This window comes from Medicago sativa, chromosome 5, assembly GCF_051527215.1.
Source record: "Medicago sativa cultivar Bolivia chromosome 5, Bolivia_mono, whole genome shotgun sequence".
Classification (NCBI taxonomy): domain Eukaryota; kingdom Viridiplantae; phylum Streptophyta; class Magnoliopsida; order Fabales; family Fabaceae; genus Medicago; species Medicago sativa.
In genome coordinates this window covers 31363578-31369577 of record NC_140753.1, presented here as the reverse complement: position 1 = coordinate 31369577, position 6000 = coordinate 31363578, and positions in this window count along the sequence as shown.

The following is a 6000-nucleotide window of genomic DNA, read 5'->3' as shown; positions in this document are numbered from 1 at the left end:
TCAATATCATTAAGTTGTTTCTTAGTCCAGCATTGAGTGGCATAATGACCACTTTTGCCACATTTATGGCAAGTAATATTTTTTGAAAACTTATCAGCTTTCCTTTTATTTTTAGTGCTGGGAAAACTTTCCCTAGTCTTTCCTTTAGAGAAATTTTCTCTATGTTTTTTCTTATTAGAAAACTTATGAGATTTCCTTCTCTTAATTTGAGAAGTATCATTAGAAGAACTAATTTTCTTCTTACTCTTTTTATCCACAGTAGGTTTTCCTAGATCAAAGGCAAATTGTTCACAAAATTCCCCTAATTGGTGTTTTTCGGTTAATTTCTGTTTTTTAAGTTGATTTTTTAACTTTATGTCATTACACAAAGAAAGACCTTCTTGAATACAAGTATTAGAAATTTGACCATAAGTAAGATTTGGGTAATTTATATTTATCCCATCATTTTTATTTCTCAAAGATTGCCTAACTTTCTCGGCAAAAAGATGAGGTAAACCATCAACAAATTTGGCTTTCCAGTGATTACTATTGGGGTCTTCAATCATGAAAACTCTGGATAAAAAGGTATCTTTATACCATCTAAAATGTGTTAAAGAAGGACAACGTAAATTTTGTAAAAGAGTGCAAATACGCTCTCCAACAGGTATTCTGGTACCAACAAAATTGTTTATTATAGAAAGACTTAAAGTATAAACTGCGTCTTCTTCGTTAGTATTAGTCACAGATCCTGTGGCTTCATCTTTAACAATTTTTTTATGAGAAAGAATTTCTTCTCTTTGGGCAGCTGTGAGATACGAATCCCACCATCCTCTCAGTTGACCGACAAATCCCACGGTTATAAAACTAGCAATATTTCTATCGGTATTACCTTGTTGCTTACAAATAGTAGAATACATGAGCATCTTTTGAATGACAGTAACAATTTGTCTATCATTAAGACCGTCAATATTCCATTCGTAAATGGATCTACCCGAATAAGAGGTTTGAATAATGTCATCATTTTCTTCAAAAAGCAAGTCATGTGGCGAGGGTCTATCGTAATAGATTTTATCAACTCCTCTTTTAGTATAAACAGTATTAATTTCAGTTTTTTCATTAAGACTAGAGTCATTGAACATATTAGCAAGTTCATCAACATCTTTACTCTCTGATTCGCTATCAGAATCTTCATTTTTGGAAATAACATTAAGATTTAATTTCTTAAGTTTTTCTTGCAACGTATTCAAAAATTCATTCGAATTATCATCAATTTTGAAATCCTCAATTTTAGTGGGAGGCTGAACAATAGGAGATTCACTAATTTGGTCATAAAAACCTTTTGACTCCGATGTTGAAGTTGAAGGAATATCCTTCTTTTTTAAATGGTTAATAATAACTTCTTGATTGTGTATATTTTTCTCAACCAAAAATTTCAAAAAGGCGATATCTCTATCTAAAGATAAAAGCTGGTCTCCTATCCGAGTTAGATAAGCATTAGAAAAATTTTGCGCTTTGATTATGGAGTTTAACTCATTAAGGCTGTTAAGGGTATTCCCTACCTTAGATCCTATGTTAGTGTGCGAATATGCAACAGCTTCAACGTTAGTTCCCAACGTTAAACTTTCTTCCGGAGGAAAAGGGGATTGAATTGGATCGTTACGTCCAATAATATTCCAAGATCTGGATTTTAGAGTACAAATTTCTTTTTCAGTTTGACTGAGAAAATATGTTATAAACCATTCAACAAATCTGATGAACTCTTGAGTTATGCCAAGATGTTTATAGTAATCATTTTTAATTTTTTCTCTCTCCCAATCTGGGATTTCTCTGAAAAACCATTTTCGAAAATCAGAGTATTTTTCCATCATAAATTCATCATTTATGAATTTTCTCCAAAGACTATTAGGCGTAAGGTCCATTAAAAGTCTGACGGAGTTGGGGAAGTTTTTCCTTCCTTTTGACTATTATTAGCCTCATAAACTCCAAAAGGAATTTTGTTGTCGCTCATAATTATGTGTTCGACAGTTTCGGATTCATCTTTAGTTTTAGATGTTGAAGCTTCTGAGAAAGATTTCCTAGAAATATTACTGGGAACAGAATAAAAGTTGTTGGAAGAATATCTAGAAGATATACTTCTTGGTATTTTACAAATTCTCTGAGGATTAAAACGAATTTCAACATCTCCATCAGTAGTTTGAACAATTTGTTCAACATTTCTATTCATGATAGGTTCCGGGTTAACGATACGAGGAAGATTCCAATTATCAGGGAAATCTAATTCGTCCCATCTTATAAGTCTATTGGTGGCTACCTTAGAGGTCAATAAATTAGTATTAACCAAAGTAGTGGTTCCAGGATGACTTATTTGTCTAGCCTTAGGATTAAGGGTATTTAATACCTTAAAATATATCCTATAACAAACAGTCATAATTTGACTTCCAGTTTTAAAATCATAACCGTTAGTATGAATATTCATTTGTAAGGCTTCGAATAAATGTTTATCAGATAAAGATAAACTTAAATTAGGTGCTATATCAAAATAGACTGGTCCGTGACATAAACTGGACTCAATAACAGCAGCTAAAGATTCTTTAAAATTATTGCATCTGCCATCTCTAACGTATGCCATTATACTGGTATTTAAGCCAAGCAGAGTTAAAGGTCTAATAGCAATTTGTATTAACCCAACATGTATATATTTATACTCTTTAAAGGATTCTAAATCCTTTTTACATAACATAAATATATCTTGAGAATCTTTTGAGATTCTAACATTTTGTTCAATGGTCTTAACAGCCATTCTAGACTTAAAGTCAAACATCCCAAAATTATAAATTTCTTTTTTAGGAACAGAGGGTATTACCCATTTATTTAAGTTTTCCAAATTGTTTGGGAATTCGACCAATTCTTGATTGGTGGTAAGATCATTTTGATCTGGTTCTTCCATGAAGAAAACAAAGGGCGAACAGTGTTATGACATAGTTAAATAACAAAGTAAAGCAAAGTATCCTAACTTTCTCATGATCATAATACCAGATAATTTGAACTTAAAAAACTTTTATAAAAGTCTCTAAACCTATCAACCCGCAGGGATAGAAGAGCAAAGCTCTCAACGAGACATCGAACGCAGTAATCTGACAAAAATTCTCATCAAAACAGACATCATATATATATATATATATATATATATATGGGGGCTGCTAACTTACTCCCACCTAAAAACATGAAGGAGTAAGTTAGCAAGTCTACTCCCACTTATCTTTTCCTAAAATACCAACTTACTATTATTCAAACAATTTAAAATGTAGGGTTATTTTTGTAAATTTCTTTTAATTAGTTAAAAAAAAGAAACTCTTTTGAACTTTCATAACAAAATTTTATCGTTTCTCGTACGACTGCATAACCTTACTTTGTCAATGCCATTAATTCATTCAAGAATAACTACACAATTCCTCTTTTTTATTCTTTCTTTTTTCTGGAAAAAAAAACCGATTTATTATGTTTTTAAATTTAACAGTACCTCAATGAAAACACTATAATCATCAAAACATGTGAAAGAAAGAAAAAAATTACAGAAAAATAAACTTGATGCATTGCACGTTGAGAAGAACGAGGATTCAATGACCAGGCGGTGGCTTATTGTACGAGGTTGTTTGTTACGTTAAAAAAAAAAAGTTGTTTCCAGAAAGAAAAAAAACATTACAAGGCAAATTACACTAATGACCATTCATTAAAGTAGTTTTATTAGTGACACAAGGGTGTTTTTGGTAAAAGACTAGTGGGAGTAGGCTTGCTAACTTACTCCTTCATGTTTTTAGGTGGGAGTAAGTTAGCAGCCCTCATATATATATATATATATATATGAACAATAATTAGAATCTCTCTATTTTAGCAGTTGTAAATTTCACTTTTAAAAATTAAAAAAAAGTAAAAAATGAAAAAACATCTCAAATAAAATCAAAAAAATATAAAATAGCATAAAAAAATTCTAAAAATCAAATAAAACTAATGCAATTATTTTTTTTAAAATTTTCTAGGAACATGAAAAAAAATGGTTCTAAACGGTGAAATTTTAGATTTTGAGGGGAGAAGTCCCTTCTAGGGGAGTCATGATCCTTGATTTGTTTTTCTTTTGATTTTCTGGGAAAGTTTCAAAACAATTTGATCAAGTAAGTAGCCCAAAATCTTGTAAAAAAAAAAAGTAAGTAGCCCAAAAATCGAATTTTCGAGCGAGAACATCTAACAATGACCTAAAACAAAATGATGAAAGTTAGGGAGATTAATATGGTCCTTAAATTGATTATTCATGTTACAAACATGCTCAAAATTGATGCTGACACAATTCAAATTATATAATATGAACTGTTTTTCCCCTGAATAAAGGTGTTTGGTGGTGTTTGGATTCTATAATCCGAAAAAAGTATGAAACGCTCCATTTTTTGGGGTGTTCGGATTATAAAACCCAAATTGACGAAAAACTCATTTTTCCAACAAGTGTTTTATGTTTTTTTTTTTTTGGGTGGTCTCTTATGATTGAAACCAACGAGGGTAGAAGAATTCAGAGAAGATCTCTATTTACAATGCCTAAAAGGCAAAATAGGGAAAGAAGAAGGTTGGAAGGAAACCAAAAGATCTAAAAATTGAACTACAACTACCATAGTAGATCCAAATGATGCTTTGATTGGTATTGAAAAGAACCTAGTAGTAGTGCAACATCAGTTGTACTTGTACCTAATGGAAGTGATGATGAGATTTATGAAGATGTAACGATCTTACAACCTTGCTACCCCTTTCCGCATCAAGATAACATGTACTCTCTCCGTTCAAAATTTTAAGCAAAAAATTTTCACGTAAGTTTAAAACAATTATTGTGCAAAAATGTTTTTAAAAGTACACCCAGCCCTAATTGTTGATGTTGAATCCCTAACTTATGAATTGAATGCGTAGTCTGTAATTATGTTAATAAACTATTTCAATAAAAACAATTAGAGTGGGAATACTTTGAACAATTATTTTCATAAGAATTGTTTTGAACCTCGGTAAAATTGTATTGAACCTAGGTGAAAGTTGTTTTTCCATAAGAATGCATTAATAACTTCCATTTGGATATAAGTGTATATGTGTCTATAAATAGGAATAAGGTATCATTATTAAATATTCATCTAAAGCACAGATACTTGCTAGTATACGACTCACCACCTCTTTTATCTTTGCATTAATTGAATACAAGCGTAAGTTGCAAGAATTTGTTCAAAAATGTGGCTAAGTAGTTCCAGCATACCAAACCATTAAAGAGGTCTTGCAACACGATCCGAAGTTCAGGTCCAGTGTGACCATGGGTGGAATAACTATCACTTGTCAAGGCACTTATGCACGACGAAAGACGTAGAGTATGAAACTACTAGAATTACTTTGGAGTATTTCACAGAGAAGATTAAAGGTGACATATGGTATTTTGCTCTCTAGGTATAAAACTGTTAATATTCAGGTTCAATAAGATTTACTTATTTGCTAAATTTTGTTCACTAATTTGAACATATTTTTGTCGATTATGCATTTTGAAACTTTTGATATTGAATTCTTATGCATTTTTATATATGTATATATGTATGGTAAACTCAAATTAGTGAACAACATTAAGCAAATATGTAAACCTAGTGAGGTAGAATATTAAATATTTATACCTCAAGAACCAAAGACAACCTATATCCTTTAATCTTCTATATGAAACACTACAAAGAAATTCTAGCTGTTTTCTGCTTTGCTTCTTTTCATCATGCATTTGTGCCTTGAGAAGTGATAGTTATCCCGCCCACGATCAGATTGGACCTGAACTTCAAAGCGTGTTGCATGCCCTCATTAATGGTTTAGTATGTTAGAACTACATAGCCACATCTTTAAACAAACCCTTGTAACTTGCTCTTATAATCCATTGATGCAAAGAGAAAACGATGTGATGAGTGATATATGAGCAAGTATTTGTGATTTGGATTAATATTAGAGAATGATATCTTATGCTTT